The sequence below is a fragment of the Podarcis vaucheri genome (assembly GCF_965113315.1).
Source record: "Podarcis vaucheri genome assembly, chromosome: 10".
Classification (NCBI taxonomy): Eukaryota; Metazoa; Chordata; class Lepidosauria; order Squamata; family Lacertidae; genus Podarcis; species Podarcis vaucheri.
Genome location: NC_138748.1, coordinates 5,223,444 through 5,241,703, shown reverse-complemented (window position 1 = coordinate 5,241,703; position 18,260 = coordinate 5,223,444). Strand labels below are relative to the sequence as shown.

General features: G+C 42.2%; 1 protein-coding gene across 5 annotated transcripts in view; it reads right to left on the bottom strand.

The window, feature by feature from the left end:
- Positions 1-18,260, bottom strand: part of CACNA2D1 (calcium voltage-gated channel auxiliary subunit alpha2delta 1) — a 392,960-nt gene that overhangs the window by 315,309 nt on the left and 59,391 nt on the right. The gene's annotated exons all lie outside the window — the stretch shown is intronic.

The following is an 18,260-nucleotide window of genomic DNA, read 5'->3' as shown; positions in this document are numbered from 1 at the left end:
CCAAACTAAGTTTGGATGCATTTACTATTGATCGATACACACACAAACACATATATGTCTATACACAGAGAGCTAAGTCGACAGTATACCACTTGGGTTGATGAAATACATTCTCCTTATTAGAAAAAAAAATCTAATCAAGGATACCATGCTTTACTGAATTTTCGTTTCTTACATGTGTCAAGAGTGGGGGAGAATAGGAAGGGAAGAAAGCAAGAGCCCTCTGGCTGCCAAAATGCTTGTCTGGTGTTTCGTTGAATGCTAGCCTGTGGTGTATTTCTGCCTGACAGCTGCTCATGGTCAGAGTTTATTTAACAACAAGAAAAATGTCACACCAAACGTGAAGTCTGGGGCCTTAAGGAGACAGCGCTGGGTTTCTTTGATGCTGTTTAGGGCATCAACAAAACAAAGGTTCAGGCAAAAGGCTTTTTTTCTTGACTGTTCAAGCAGAACATTAAACTGCAATGAAAACCATGTCAAAAAGAGAGGAAGCCCATAGGATTTGCATTGTGCCCAGGAGAGGGAGATGGCATGTTAAATGACAACAGCTCCTCCCACCACTGCCCCCTCCAGCTCTCTGCCCCTGCACGTTGCTAGTGAGTTTTTAAGATTCAGATGAGCTGCTTTTGTCTCCTTACTAAGGTTGTGTTTACACCATTTAAACCACATTGCTTCCCCCAAAGAACCCTGGGAACTATAGTTCACTCCAGAGACAGCTGCAAAATCACAGTACTCTTACAAGCTGCAGTTCCCAGGATATATATATATATTTTTTTGGGGGGGGGAGTCATGTGCTTTAAATTTATAGTGCATGCATGGTCCTTGATGCTTCTGTGCTCAAGAAGAGGTAGTAAGCATTTGCTTGGGGGGGGGAGGCATGTCTGTTGGCTTTTCTTAATTTGTCATGCACAGTCACCCTTATTGCAACCCAGAGAACTACAGTGTGCCCAGAAGGGCTTTTTTTTGTTTGTTTATTTCTGTCAATAGCGGCTACCACCAGGGACACCATTTCAAATGCAGGTAAATCACATCTTACGCTGATTATATTTATGCGATCACAGCTTTGCATGGGGAGGGGGAATAAATAAATAAATAAATAAATGGAGAGTGGAGGAAACCCACTCTCCATTTATTTATTTCCCACACACACACACACACACCTGCACACAGCTGCCATGGTGAGCTTTTCCAGCTTTGGGAAAGCAGCAGGGGGGCTCTAAAATGCAGGCAGAAGCCTTGCGTGGCTTTCCCAGAGCCAGGCAAGCAGCCCTCCACCTCATGGGGAAAGGCAGGGCCAGGGATTCCTGTCTTTTAGGCTTACACATGGACTCCCCAGAACTGAGCCCTTGCATAAGACGCGAGATACCTGCATGCAAAGGAGAATGAGGAGAAAGATTACATGAGGAAATGTAAAACCGCAGGGAAGTTGAATGTACCAGTTTTACTCTTGTCATTTTTCTTAAATCTCACTCAACCAATATTAACAAAGCCCCCACAATTAAGGATAATTTTAGTGTTATAGTGGTTGCCAATTCTCTTCTGAGCTATTTAGGCTCCTGGCAGGCCTGGCCCTTCCACTGAGTAGAGTGAAGCAACCACTTCGTGCATCTGATGTAGAGTGTTATGACAGGGCAACAAATAAAATATTTCATTTTACAATAAACTAAATGTGGGAATTTCTGCCTTGACTGCCAAGATAACTTGGGCTGCACACTGGATACTCTGTACCTTGGCTGGTACATTTGTGTGGGACATTTGCTCTTCTGCACAGCATTTTGATGGCTGTGCTCTGTGGCTAGTTTCTGCATTAAGACTTCTTGTGTTACTTTATTTATAATTTCATTTAACATGGGGAAGGTTAAAAAATGGTTACCACTTTATAGACATAAAAAGCTTTTTTAAAAAGCAGTTTCATTCTCACTGATGCAAATACTCTGCGTTTTGTAACATGAGTGTAGATATCCTTGTATCATTTCTTCCTCTTTTCATATGCCAAAGCCCCTTGATTTTGTACATTTTCTTGTTATAATTTGTTTTAGAAGCTGCCTCATGCCTAGAAGTCTCGAAATACTTCATTTAATGTGAGAGACAAGAGAATCACGGGTATTCAACAACATCTTTCTCTTCCTTTCATTCGGTTGGTTCCACTTTACCAGACAAACAAACAATCCCCAAATGAAGGCCATTCTATCCCAGGACAGTTCAAAAGAAAAGAGATGGTATTTTCAGAATTAAGATAAATGAGATTTGAGTCAGTCATATATTAGCAGTGCAAAGTCATTTCCCCCTCCTGCCCAGAATGGCCTTCAGTATGAGAGCCAAATATTTATTTAAAAAAATAAATAAACTTAATAACATACAACAATGAAAGTAGTACACGAAGGGACAATGTGCCCAGCTGCACAACTACCACAGACACTCATGGTCCCCTGTCCACAGGATATGCATATCTAAAACTCTGAGAGAAAGACCAGAGACTGTGATTAGCAAGCATAGCTAGAGGCAGGAGACAAATGGGAACGCGAAAATTCAGGGATTGCATTCTCCCTGGGATAGATCAGGAGCAGGCATCATAATCATTCGTGTATTGCTTCAGTTTCTGAGGGTGTCTTTTTTGTTTTTTACACAGGGCTTAATTTGAGATGGGATATAGGGATTAGGATAGGGTTTGTCTGAGAGACTTAGGTCAAATCTTAGTTTAAGATCCGCTCTGAGGAGAATGTCAATAGCTGGAGGAAGGCGCCTTGTAGCTTAGATAGTAAGACTGTGTTGAGTGTCTTGGGAAAGTATACAGACAGAAGTAATGGGGAGGCTGAGTTTGAGTCAGCAGAAGTAGAAACTGTGAGAAAACAGTCTATTTGGGTCTCATTCCAGTAAGGGGAGAGATCTACTAGAAAGAGAAGACTCCCAAACCAGTTAAAAGGAGTGAGGTGATCTAGGTGTGATATATTAATTGGAATACCTCAGGAGTGGGATTGTTAAGAGGTTGGGTAACTGACAAAAAGTGCCCCTCAGTCATGAATCAGAGTATTAAGTTGTGAAGGAAGCTGTGCTGCGTCAAAAGTATTTAATACCTGTCATAACTATGTAAAGAAATGGGAGTAAAGTAACAGAAACTGAGTTAAGCATTTTACCACTTATTCTAGAAACCTGAACATCTACCTGAAGTGTAACAACTGATTTTTAGCAACTGAAGTTTAAGGGAAGCCATGCATTTTCTGCTTTGTTTTAACGCCTGCAACATCTTTAGATTTAGGGTAATTACTAAGTTAACTGTTTCTCAAAAAAACACAACTCCTGACCTATCTTTGTTTTACCAACTTTGCACTGTAAATAAAACCTTGTGCCAAAGACACCAAATCACTAAGTTTTCCCTCAAACACAGACCAAAAGATAACCTGTGGTGGTTATGATGGGATATGAATGCAGTTTTGGATCTGTTAATTAGTCTACAGTGGTGGGATCCACTACAACTGTGTAGACCCTTTGCCACTTTGCTCTTCCTTCCTGGTAAAAAACACCAACCCTTCTGCTGAGAGGCTAGTATAGCAGGTCCACCTAACTTGGCGAACTGCTCCGGGCAGACAAAATCTTAAAAAGGAGAACTTGTAGTACATCTTCAAGTCATGAAGCATTTCCCTCTCCATCACCACACTTCAAATTGTAGACATACAGTGGTGCCTCGCAAGACGAAATTAATTCGTTCCGCAAGTCTCTTCGTCTTGCGAGTTTTTCGTCTTGCGATGCACGGTTTCCCATAGGAATGCATTGAAAATCAATTAATGCGTTCCTAGGGAAACTGCCTAGGAACTGGGGGGGGGGGACAAGGGCTTTTCTTCCCACCCCCAGCATTTAAAAAAACCCCGGGACAGCGGAGGACTTCTCCGCTGTCCGGGCGATCTTAAAATGATGGCGGGCGGCATTTTAAAATCGCCCCGGGACAGCAGAGGACTTCTTCGCTGTCCGGGGCGATTTAAAAGCCCCTGGGAAGGCAGGCAGGGGGGACAAAGACTTTCGCCCCCCGCCCGCCTTCAGAAGGTGTTCCCGCCCCCCCGCCCCGCCCGGCTTTGGAGCACCAGGAGAAGCGATCTCCCCGCAGCCCCTTGCTTCAAAAGAGAAGACCCGCTGTCCCCGGGGCAAGCTTCGTTTTGCGAAGCAAGCCCATAGGGAAATTCGTCTTGCGAGGCAACTCGAAAACGAAAAAACCTTTCGTTTTGCGAGTTTTTCGTCTCGCGAGGCGTTCGTCTTGCGGGGTACCACTGTACATACCAGCAAATTGTATGATTTCTGTTATATTTGCCAGAGGAGGATAAAGAAGAGAAGGAAATCCTAAATATTATCCCTTTGTTTGTTGAATTATTAGCATATTTTAAAGTATGAAAGTGGTCTAAAGCTTATGAGATTCCTCAAGCTCAACCCAGAAAAGGGGGGAAAATATATATTGTGATCAATGCCTTTTGGACACTTCAAAATAAGGCTTCCTAGTCTCAAAAATGAGAGTCTGCTATTACTCAAAGTTTGGTAGTAAAGAGAATCAAGACATTCCATATAGAACTCAGGATCTCTCCTAACACCATGAGATTAAAGTCTTTTAAGCATTAGTTTGCATATTGGCTAATTTACTTTCCACTATTATGCATAAAAGAAAATTTTCATTTGCAGCCATGCATTAAGTGAAATGAAAATGTCTCCTTATAGAAATTAATGTTAGGTCATTATTTTAATACTTTCTCTCCATTTTTCCTCATTAAATTAATAGACACATATGTCTAGCACAAAATAATTTGGATCATGTATTGACATAAATATAGAGAGCTGTACACATCGTAAGAAAAATTAATAATTTAAGCAATTCAAGAAGATGACTGTGATAAAGCAGTTAAATGAGAAGTATCTCACAGAAAAGATACAAGATTTAATTAAGTTAGGGTTCATTGATTGCCATTGTTTCCTGGAGGTGTTTCATTAAAGGCTCTTAAAAATGGCTATTTATTGCTTATACCAAGTAAATTAATCAAATGCTCAAATCAAGCTTTTACTGCTACGCTCTAAAACTCAGTTATTACCACTCAGAGTTAGACTCCTAGAAATTTATCATGCATAATGAGTTTAAGAAAACTTTTGTAGTACTTTGTTTAAAAAAAAAACCAGAGTAAGATTGAGCTCTTATTAATCTTGTTTATATTTAAAATAGTTCCTGGCACACGAAACAAAACATAAGGCCCAAATTCTTAACCTAGTCTGTTAGCTGCAGTTTTATTTTTAGCACAACATGGACTAGCTCCTAATAGCAACATAATCCAACTTTGGTTGAGTCTTCATGAAACAAACCAGTACAGTGGTACCTTGGGTTACATACGCTTCAGGTTAAAGACTCCGCTAACCCAGAAATAGTACCTCAGGTTAAGAACTTTGCTTCAGGATGAGAACAGAAATCGTGCTTTGGCAGCGCAGCAGCAGCAGGAGGCCCCGTTAACTAAAGTGGTACCTCAGGTTAAGAACAGTTTCAGGTTAAGAATGGACCTCCAGAACGAATTAAATTCTTAATTTCACTGTATTTACATATTTCAAAACCATGAGCTGAGTTAACCAGAAAAAAACTTTTGCTGTTTGAACAGAAGCAAAAGAATTCTGTATTAATTTTCCTTCCTCTTGCTTTTCCCTATCTAATCCAAAAACAGTGCAGTTTTGAAATTAGTGAGTCAAATGAGTGCAGTTCTGAAAGTTTTGGTGCACCATCCTGATTCAAAATAGCATCCAATTTGTATCAAAAAATATAGAGGAAAACCTGTGCCTTGACTGTAGGTACCATCATGCAAAATTTGGTTACGATAACATGAATATCCAAATGCATAATGAACAACTTTCCCAAATATAAAGTAAGTAAGATATAAAGTCAGTTCTTTAGAACCCTTTTCAGGTGTTAAATACTCATGTGAGCAGGGCCAAAAATCCTAAACTCCATCCCAAATTGGAAGGTGAAGTTCTGAAATAGGGAACTTTCTGTACTCATAGAGGGCTCTCCATGCAATTTAACCCCTGGAATATCAGGGTTTTAAAATCACATGGAAGCCTCCACAATCACAGGAGCTCCCAGATTCAGAAATTTGCCCACCAGTTTGTGGCAGGTGATGGAGGGGAGGACTCTATTGTGTTAATTTCCTCTCTTCAGATTGCCTGAAGAGAGCTAAATTTCCACCACAATCAATACTATCAAGAAACAGAACCCAGGGAGTAAATCAAAGGGCAATAGGAACAGGCATGATTCATAGTGACTTGCATTAAATTCTAGTGAGACAACGTATGCAGATTGCAACTGGGGCACAGCTGAGGAGTGAAACCTGCCACTTGCCCCAGACACTGGGGTCACAGAGGGCAGGGAACAGACATAGCTTAATGCTACCCCTGAGGTCAGTATTTTAATATGTACCAGAGTCATGAACCGTGTTTGCATCTAAAATAACTGAATACTAAATACGGTAGTAGAGGAAGGAGAGGGGAAAGGATGCTTGGGCTATAATTGTACCGCAGATGAACTGGCTTCAGTGGGCTGATAATCAAAGCAGGACACTTTAAGGGCTGGCATATAAAACAGAATGTCAGTATCACATCCTGTATCTGTCACAAGTTCACCACCTACATCTCCACCCCCACAATCCAGTTCAAAGCACTTACAGTGGGGTTCACGCTAAGTGCTCTGTCTTTCTGATGTCTCTTCAGAGAGGTAACTATAAACAGGTAAGTAAGCAACCACAGGATCACAGAACCAGAATGCAGGATTCCCATTGCTCCGGCTTCTGGCAACAGCTAGGCAAATCAAAGCATTGGAATAAGGTTCTTCCCCATCACTGAATACAAGTCAATGCCTATACTTGCATGGGTAAACCAAACATACATATCACCACAATGGCTAGGCAAAGCATGATGAATGCTAAGTAAGCAAGGATGCAGGATTAACTTGCATGCCCATTTCATGGATAGGCAAATGCTTCTTGAACCATCCTGCAAATAGCAAGTATGGTTGAGGCAGCCAGTACGGTTGCCTAAGCTCTCCTTACGTAAAAGAAAAACATATTGCACTCATATGCACAGCTTTCCATAACTTTTGCAGAGTTCCAAGTGGTGAGAAAAAATGTTCTCCACCAGGAATCATGCTCTGCCATGAAGAAACCAGCACTGACAATGCTATCAGAACCCAGAACACGCATTACGTTTTCACCTTGCATCAATGCATATTCCAGGTACAGTGCCCTGCTATTATGGATCATTGGCTATTTTAATTAACTTTTTTTAAATGCAGCATTTTTGCTTTGGAGAGGAATAACTTGCTGGCTACCAGATCCATAGTGCAGGTTTTTACACAAACGAAAGCAACAAAGCAGAATCATAATCAAACAGAGGAAGAAAAGGGGTGGGGGTGAGAAATGCCCACAGGCCCCATCCCCATATCCCCAGCAACCAATATTCACACAATGGGAGGGAGGACATTCTAAGAAACACACAGACTCCCCTCTGTGATTTAGAACCTACAATCCTAATCCCACTGACCTGGGACTCTGCCCCATTCAATTAAATAGGAATTACTTTTGAGTGAATATGGTTACGATTGGGCTGTGAGTAATTAAGAACCCAACACATGGACCACAGGGATGGCCCTGCGCTCTTCTCCTGTACTATTCTGGACACATGGAAGATCACATCTAAAGTGCGCTAGAGATTCAAACAGACCCTTCACACAGTTTTTATTTATCTCAAAGTGAATCAGATCAATAACCAGCCCCTTCTGATACAAAATCCTAACTGCATACAACATTAAGTTACCCTCAGACTGTGTGGTAGAATTCTCACACAACACTAATATCTCAAAGTACCGTTATCAAAATGCAATGACAGAATAAATCTCATTTAATAGGACTTTGTGAAATAAATGCACAGCTTTGTTAAAGCACTTTAGGCATGAAAGGGTATTATCAGCTGTGTTTAACCTCTGAGGTTCACATCCTGACTCATTTATAGCAAAATGAATTTCCCCCAAAACTAATAAGCATTACATTTTAGCCTTAGAAAGAGAGAAAATCATAATGACATTAAAATATGGCAGATCAGATACTGGTAAAGAAGAGATTAAAGGTTTAAAGAAAAGAGGATTTATACAAATGAGGATAAAAATTAGAGGTGCATGGAATATTTAAATATCTGTTCCCAAGGCTATTTTGATTGGCCTTGGCAAAAGTTCTGCTTAGGCGACACAATTTGCTTCTTTACTATAAGTTCTCTAACATACACTGTATTTTAATGTAGTTATTCTTCCATATGCAAGGAAGTGGGTGGGAGAGAAGAATATTATACATCTTACAGAGAGTCTAAACCTACCAGGGCTCAAATCTATGAACTCCAGCAGGGATGGGCAATCTGAAATCCTCAGTATGTTGTTAGGATTCCATCTCCCAGCAAGCCCAGCAAGCATAGCCAATGATCAAGATGGCAGCTGCAGTGTGGACTGGTCCACCGGTTCCCCACCAGTCAGCGACAGCCTCCATTGATTACTTGACACAGATTGGCTATTCCTGAGCATAGTGTGTTTTTACAACTTACAATGAAGACCTGCTGAGGATATGGCAGGGATCTTCTAACTACAGCACCATGTACTCATCCACTTGTTCCCCTTGACAGCTCTTCATGGATGGCATTCACTATATCAAAGCCAGTGAGGCATAAAGGTGCGAAAGTTGGACTATGACCTAGGAGACCAGGGTTCAAATCCATACTTAGCCATGAAGCTCACTGGGTGACTTTGGGTCCATCTTCACCTCTTAGCTTACCTTACCTCAAAAGAGGATGGAATGGTTGGGGGGACCATGTACACTACCTTGAACTCCTTGGAAGATAAACATGGCATATAAATGAAATAAATAACTGCACCAGAATTACCAATGGATAACACTACAACTAGCAGCAACCAGAGTTTGCAAACAGGGTTCTAAATCTGGTTTCAATCCCTTGTTTAGAAATGCATTTCCCTTCACTAATGAAGCATAAGGGTTGGGCTAGAATTGTGAATAATAATATTCAGAGGTACTCCTTTCCCCATCCCCTCAAACAATTTCCACCCCGTACGCCCAAATTCACTTTTCCAGATGAGCATTACTTTAAACACGAATTTTGTGGCAGTGGTAAATTGTTTCACTGCTTAGGTTTACATCAAGGCAATCTTTTAAAGGCTGCTTCATTTCTCATTCTAAACACTAGATAAAATGAGAGGGCTTGAAAAATTGACAAACATTTCACTTTTCACAGTAAGACATAAAAACTGATCCCATGAACTCCAAGCAGCTTGAAAAACACCCAAAACAATATGGACTTCTTTGATTTGGCTGTCAGATAAAACTGAACACGATGCCTGAGGAATAATCCTTACTGGGTGTTTTGTAATTCTGCTTTTGAAACTAAAATGCATTGTTCTTGGGCCAAAGATGGAAGGAGAGAGGGGGGGAAGAAGGAAGGAAGGAAGGAAGGAAGGAAGGAAGGAAGGAAGGAAGGAAGGAAGGAAGGAAGGAAGATGAAGACGAAGAGGAGAAAGGACCACCAAATGATTAGGGAGATATTTAATGTTTGATGTTTTAGTGTGCTTTTAATTCTGTTAGGAGCTGCCCAGAGGGTGATAGATATAGAGGAGATTGACCAGGACAAATTTCATAGAGCTTCTGAGTGAGCAACTTGTCCCAACAAAAGTGATGGCTTTTGTTTTTGGCCTACTGCGCTCCCTGTTCCATTGGGTAGACAAGAGTTCCTGCTGCACATATCTGGCCTGAAATAAAGAGGCCATGGCCCTTTAGACGTTGCTGGAATGCCACAGGTTCTCTTTGCCTGGTGGACACAAATACAAGCAGACAGGGACAGATACCAACAGCACAGAGCAGACGTATCCAACCTACTGCTCTCCAGATGTTTTGAACTACAGTTCCCATCAGCCCCAATCTGCAGGGCCACTGGTCATGGATGATGAGAGCTCAAGTCCCAACATCTAGAGGGCACCAGGCTACAGAGGCCTGGCATATATACAGCCAATGCGAATAAAACTGTATGCCATTGGATTCTACCCATGCTATCAGGAACCCTAAAAAAAGCGGGGCATACGTGTATGCCTTACAACGCAGTTGAACATATATGGGTAAAAGGAAGATTTTACAATGAAGAAATAAATGTCAGGGGTGAGGAACCATGCATTCATTGAACATCTGAAATGAGCTACAGATTCCTTTGATCTTGGCAACTGAAAAGTTAACACACAGTTTTAAGAGCAGGCTTTTGAGGGGGGGGGGTTTAAACATGCAGCATTTTGTTGTCGAACTCCAAAATACTTTACATAATACTTTTAGATACCAATAAAAACAAGGGCACAGGAAAAGTACAGTAGCTATTACCACTGTGTTCCACACATTACAGGACCTTGATCATGGGAGTTTGCAGTAAAGAGATGGCATTCAATGGCTTTTAGGTCTCTCTTTATAATGGACTCTTTCTTTATAAAGCTAAATAATTGTCTCAAGGGTTCATAAATAAAACATCTGTAATCAAAAGGTGGCATACTGTTGTGCAATACCAGTTCATGGATACCCCAAACTCTTTTGACTTCTAGCTTGCCATGACTTTAGAACTGCTTGTTGATATGACTGATTACCCTATTATATAGAATAGGAACATTAGAATGTAAATAGCAATCCCACAACAATACTGGACAGTAGGTGACTAGTATGTATGAATTTATTTATTTATTAAAATTAATATACCGCATAATTGTAGAAAGAACCTCAAAGCAGTTTACAAAGAAGTAAAAAACAATAAAATTACCACTAAATGAATTAAAACATGCAGAAGTTTAAAACACCAATAAAATAGACTAAGGGCTCGTCCACATTTCAGCTTGCCCCTTGCTTTCTAGGTACGGGTCCAATAAGCTTTTTGTTTGCCCTGCTACTTCCCCCAGGAAAACCTGCTGCTTACCGCTGAATTTACAAACAGCGGGTTTTTCTGTGGGAAAGTGGTGTGACCGGGGCTTTTTTCTCCAGGGGGAACTCAGTGGAACTCAGTTCCAGCACCTCTCACATGGGTTCCAGCACCTCTCAGGTGGGCACCATTGCCATTCTAAGAAAACAAGGGAGGTGTTCATGGTGAGTTCCATCGCCTCTTTTGCTAGAAAAATAGCATAGGGTATATTAGTATATTATTAGTATAAAGAGACTTTAACAACTTGGGAGCAATTTACCTACAAAATCACCTTACCCCACAGGTGCCCACTTGACCACTTCAACAGGCAGAATTGGTACTTTTACAAGTGCCATACAATACTGGCACCATATCTGAGAGTGGGAGATGGTGGCTTCCCTAAGGCTACCATATAAACCCAATGAAAAGGTAAGATGAAAAGAGGGGATCTCTACTTTCTTAACTCAGGCACACCCAAACAACTATGCTATGCTAGCTTTTAATGCATTTCAAAGGCAAGCACTGAGCCATCCTATGTTCCAGTATTTAAAAGTCTGTTTCAATCAATCAATCCTTTTATTTGAATGCCACCTTTCCAAAGCTCAAACCATGCTCAAGCCGGCTTACAGTATATATAAAAATACATAACTACAAACGTAATAGAAGTAGGCATGAACAATAAACAAAACATCAAATAGTACATTACCAAACTGAACAATTTCCACATAAATCATAAAATCCAAAATAAAGATACAAAGCATTAACATCAGCAACAAGAACAAGACCCCCTCAACAAAAAACCCCAGCCCATGAGTCTGTTCAGCAGCTTTTGTGACTGGAGTCTGTCTGGGCCCTGCCTGCACAGACCAGGTGCAAAATGGCCTGCAAGGCAGGGAGCAGGTCTTCCAGAACTCACAGCCAATATGTTTTCAACTGATTCCTCTGACACTGCTAGTCTTGAGACAATCCTTATTTGATTTTGTTAGGCACTGAAATAAACCATACACCAAGAAATGCTAGATGTCACCAAAAATGCCCATCTTGCCAACAGGGGAAGAAAATCATTCTCATTTGTCTCCACTTTATTTATTCTGCTTCATGGGCAGGGGGAGTCTATCCTCATAACCAGAAACACATTTTAGTGCTGCATCCACACACAATGGTTGGGGGATAATGGGAGTTGTAAACCAATATCTGGAGTGTTAGAAAAGGTGAGTCTAGGCATTCAGTGTCTAGTCTCGGGGTGCTAAATTCCATACTCGATACCAAATTCAGAGGTTGTGGTGCAATGGCACACAATTGTGATAAGCTCAGAGACAGCCCTGCAAAATGTTTTCCAAGAGGCAGGGTTGTGATGCTCCACCACGCCCAGTACAAGTGCAGATGCTCACTGAGCCACTGGAACATTCAAACAATTACACTATTATATTACATTTTATATCTCACCTTTCCTCTCCTCAAAGTAGTTCAAAGTGGCATAGAGGCAACAACAAATTTACGCATGCTTGATATGTGCGTGTCGCGCACTAGACCCTATTTTAACCTCACAGCAACCCTGAGAGGCAGTGGCTGGCCCAAAGTCATCCAGTGAGCTTCATGGCTGAGAGGGGATTTGAACCCTAGTCTCCGAGGTCTTTGTCTGGCACTCTAACCACTACACCACACTACATGATGTTGATCATGGTGATAGAGAAAGGTAATAATGTCAAAGAGTGTACCGCACTGAAAGCTAGTGATAGACATTGTCAGTAAATGTTACCAGTGGCAGCAATGCCATGGTTTAAACTACAGTGGTGCCCCGCAAGACGAATGCCTCGCAAGACAGAAAACCCGCTAGACGAAAGGGTTTTCCGTTTTTGAGCTGCTTCGCAAGACGATTTTCCCTATGGGCTTGCTTTGCAAGACGAAAATGTCTTGAAAGTGTTCCGATTTTTTTTCGCTTCCCCCCCTTTTTCTAAGCCGCTAAACCGCTAATAGCCTTTTAGCCGCTAATCCGCTAAGCCTTTAATAGCCGCTAAGCCTTTAATAGCGCTAATCCACTAAGCTGCTAATAGGGTTGCTTCGCAAGACAAAAAAACCGCTAGACGAAGAGACTCGCGGAACGGATTAATTTCGTCTTGCGAGGCACCACTGTACCAAAATGGCCCGTATACAAGCCACACTCCCCCCCCAAATCAGGCTGTGAAAAGTAAATGTGTGGCTTATATTTGTGACTTTACAGCTCTTCCCCCCCCCCCCAGAGCAGCACGGGGCAGCAGCTCACCGCCCACCCGCCACTCCCAAGCCTCCCCCAGTCACCAGGAGGCGGGCACACAGCACGCTCGAAACTGAGCATAGGCGCCAGCTTGGGGAGCAGGGTGCTGAGCACCAGCGTCAGCCGCCCCCATCCCCCATTCAGGGTGATAGTGCTGGGAGGTGGGCCACACCTGCAAATAAGCCTTGAATTTTAAAGGTGCGGCTTATTTGCGGGTGTGTCTTACATTCGGGCCAATAGGGTACATCACATAGGGCAGGAATGGGAAATTTGTGGCCCTCCAACTCCCATCATCCCCGGGCAACATAAGAAACATGCAAGGATGATAGTAGTTGTAGTCCAGCAACATCTGGAAGCCCCCAAGTTCCCCACCCCTGTCTTAAGCTTCTGTAATCTCTCCCTTAAAGAAGAGGAGTGTTTAACGGATGAAAGTTTGTCTTAAAAAAAGAGGGAGCACAGTGAGGCAGCTACAAATCATGCTGCACAAATCTGTGATTATCTTGTTTTGCTTGAAGGAGAGGAGGACATCAAGAAGTGATACATGAGTCTTCAATGGCACTACTGCATGCAATCGAGTTAATGCAGTTCTCAAATTGTTACTAGAACCAGTCCACAATTGGCAGCCATTCACTGCACTTTGTAAAAGCCGTCAGCACATTGCTTTTCCACCAGCTTCTCAAACGACTTGTGAGAGCTGAAATAAAAGCCATCTATCATCAATCCTGGATGGAATCACTGTGAACCCCGTTGTTATATCACCTCTTCTCATCTTAGGGAATCTATCATTTTCAAAAGCAGAATGACTGTCACAATGTATTACATGAGAGCATCACCTGTAAGTCCATCAGTGTAAAATGTGTCAGAGAATGCAAATATTCTGGGTGCTACATACAATATGGTGGTGTTTTTTAGGGAGGCAAACCTAAAGGGTTCCCCCAACCCAGAAACAAGAAGTCACTACGTAATTGCAACAAAACCAAAAGAAGCCTCAGCCTCCAGACATGCCAGTTAAGATGACCACAAACAGTCAGACTGGAAAACATTTCAAGTAGGGAGGAAAAGCATCCAATCTCAAGACACTCAAAGCAAAAAGAAAGCTTATGGATATGCAGATAGAATATTCTAAACTCTCTATCAAGTCTCTTGAATAATGCATGATCTTACTTTGGAAGATGGCACCTAATTTTTAACCTGTGATTTTAATTCCATTTAATACATTTCATTTCAAGGCTATACATACTAGCCTTGCCCAATTCCTATCAGCCTCAACTGACACAGACAAACGCATTTTTTCCTGATAGTCCAAAACCAAGCTTGTGAAGTTGATAAAGCATAAAACATGGCCAGAGTAGAGAAGTAACCCCTTCTTTGTGATGGCTCTTCATGTCCCATTCGAAAGCCAACCCTAAGTTAGGATTCAGTTGTCCCACTTGCAGGAATATATCCATTGAAAGGTAGCAAATCCTTAATTATTTTAGCCTGCAATCCAAATTCTCTTTACTCCAGGCTGTCAGATGTTTGGTATGAGCGGAGGCAGAGACAGTTGGAGCACAGGACATGTAAGGCCTTCTCAGTACTGGCACCATGTTTATGGAATTCCCACCCTTCTCTTATACAGGTGGCATCAATTCTTATGGATTTTCAGCACCATCTGAAAACCTACTTATTTGCTCTGTTTTTTTAAAGTGAGGATTGCTGCATCACCTTTTCACATTGCTACTTGCACACATTTCTGCCTGCATGATTTCTGCATTGCATATTTCTGCCTCAAAATGCAAACAATCTTTGTTAATGGACATGCATGGGAAATGAAGCTTCTTTTGATCTGAAGACCTTGTCTAGGCCTGGCCGATGTGTCAATACTTCACCCAGGACCAGTTTGAGGGCCAGAATGCAATGGTGGTGTATCATGACTGAAACCACCAGTGCTCCCAAGTCCCTCTACCTCCGAGATGCTAGGTTGAAACTACCGAAGCTCCCACTGAGGGAGCTGTGGCGATTTCACCCCAGCACCTAGCGAGGCCAGGGCCGATGCAGCTTGTTCCTCCTTCCACTTTTCATAACATAGCCACTGGTAGTCTTATGCATTTGTCTAATCATCTCTGAAAGCAATGCAGGTTGCTTTAACCTACAGCGCTCCTAACCCAAGAGCCCGCAGCAGACCTATTGTTCCAGATATCAGCAGTATCCAAGGAACAATTTTAACAGCACTATGCATGCTACTAGCCAGTGCTATTTTTCTAGAAAAAGAAGTCTAGGTCTCACCACAAACATTTCCCTTGTTCTCTTATAATGGCAACAGACGCCCACCTGAGAGGGGCCAGAATGGCGGGGGACGGGGATCCTGGTAATAGCCACCAAAAGCTTAGCCATCTAACTGCTTCCTAAACACAGAGAATGACCTCGAGGTCATTGAGGGTCATTTCATGCTGAAGCTAAACAAAGGGGGCATTAGATGTAACACCGTTTTCAGTTTCCTCCCTCTCTCTCTCTACACACACACACACACCAAGTTCCCCCTTCCCTTTCTGGGACTTGGGGGTCAGAAGGCGAGAAGGCCTGCCAGCCTAGTCAATGTGCATTACAGACAGACAGGCTATTAAGGGAGACTAGCCTGACATTTATGTGGGGGCCACCCCACCCCTCCTTTCCCTCATCCAGATCTGTCCTCTAATGAAGCATCAATATGAAGAAATATAATTGAACAGATGTAGCAGTCATTACAAGGAATTACCGGTTCTCCCTCTCATGGAAGCGCTTAAAGAGAGGGGCAGCCATGTCTGTAATGGGCGGACTTAATTGCTCAACGGTTCCCCCGAGGGATGTTACAAGCTGATCAAGACATCACGCAGGCGTAAACGATCACTGCTCTGGCACACGCCTTTTGTCACTCCTCCATCCATCTTTGCTTGCCAGGGTTAATGGTGGCTGGAACTGAAGTTCAATGGTTTAAATAAATAAGAAGACTGTTTTCCGATGAAGCGTAACGTAGCAGAGGCTTTAGTGACATTTTGATTAAAGGGCCATCTATATAGATATTGCCAAGGTTTGCTTGGAGGCCACTCCTTAAGAGACGATATATTTGAGGGGGAAACAGAGCAGAGGAGTCAATATCCCCTGGCAATCTGCTGGGAAGCATTTGTTTGCTCTGCAACAATCTGATTCAGATTCACAATCACTTGGCTTGAAAGGTGTCTGTTGATTAAATCAGTCCCTATCTAGCAGGTCATTAGGGTGAGGAATGGGGGGGGAGGGGGAGCCCAAGTGCTCCTCTTCCACCACACCATCAGTTATGCAGAAGAAATAAATCAGAAGAGTAACCAGACGAAGCTTCTAGAGGAGAAGCCATTAATATCTCACAGCAAAGACAGCAAGGAGTCTTGTGGCACCTTAAAAGACAAATGCATTTATTACAGCATACATTTTTGAGGATTGGAGTCCATTTCTTTATATGCATGAAGTGTTATCCTGAGTTGCGCATATATATATATATATATATATATATATATATATATATATATATATATATATTTCTGTTTTTAGGGCTGATTTGACCAAGGCTTGGAGCCATATTGGACTGATTTGGAGGGCCTTGGGCATTGGATGAGTCGGATTCAGACAGCCACAGATTGCTACAGGTTGGGCTGGTTGGCCCAGAGTGATCTGTGGCTGTCAGAGTGTGGGACTTCAGGCAGGAATGAGAGACAGATGGGGTGGGGAAACCCCATGAAAAAACCAAGACCTGGCTCCGATCTTCTGCAAGAAGATAAGCTCAACTACTTGTCTGCCCAACTCTCTCCCTTCTGCCTGATGCCCTTCCCACCCCTCCACCCAACAGCCATCCTGCAGCATGTAGGTAATCTGCAGAGAATTCACCACCACCACCCCAGGATCCTTGAAGGGTGGTGGTCCTGGTCTCAGTCAGGGGGCGTTCTTCTCCCACCCCTCTTCCAGCTATATGTTTAATTAGGGTTAAAAAACCCTAATTTAACATTGGTTCTGCCCCAAAACAGATCAGAACCTGCCAATATTGGTTCCTCTCAGTTTCTCATTTCCCCCCAATTTTAAATTGAATTCTCTGTATTTCCAAATCAGTTTGCATTTTAAAAAGTCCTCACGAAAATTTATCAACATTTTAGGGTAAATTTCTCCTGATGCACCCATTTTTGCAGGTTAATGTTGCCCAATACACACATTTTTACAAACAATTTACAAACCACTCACCCCTATTATAACCCATTTCTGTATGTTATTCTCAGCAACATATGCCTGTTTATGCACAGTATAAGCATTTTTGTAACTATTACATGACTGGGGAAAAGTGCAATTTTCAAAGGAGAGCTGTGCCTCAGTTTGTGCATTGCTTCAGAAAGAACTAGTTAATCAAATGTGCCCGCAATCTGCACTGATAAAGTAGACTCTAGTCCACAAATAAATAATTGGTTTTTAAGGTGCCATTGGACCCTTTAGCACAGAAAGGATTATCCTTTCCCTTTGTTGCTTGAACATGAAGTCCTGCTTTAATTCTCTTTCACACACCCTCTCTGGGCTGCTGCACGTGTGGTATTTTAAAAACTTGAATATTTAGTTTACTTACAAAATGTAGCAGAGGAGAGACCATGTCTCAATAACTGGTCAGGAGCTTTGCCTGAAGAAGGCTCCCCAAGTTTAATCTTTGGCATCTCTGGTTAAAAAGAGCAGGGAGCAGGTGTTGTGACTCTCCTGCGCCAGAGATCAGCTGCCAGAGTGGATGAGACTGAGCTGGATGTATAAATGGCCTGGCCTGGTGTAAGGCTGCTTGCTAGGTTTCAACAGAAAAAGCAAAGGGGAAAATACATACATTAACATAAGTTTCATTTTACTGAAACAGATGAGCTTAATGAACTATTAGGTCTTAACACCCATCACTCATTTATACTGCACTTAGAGATATTTCACTGTCCTTTTCAATTCTGCACATTAGAAAATGGTAATACAGCAATTCACACCATGACACATTAAGCAAGTTATATTTATCTTG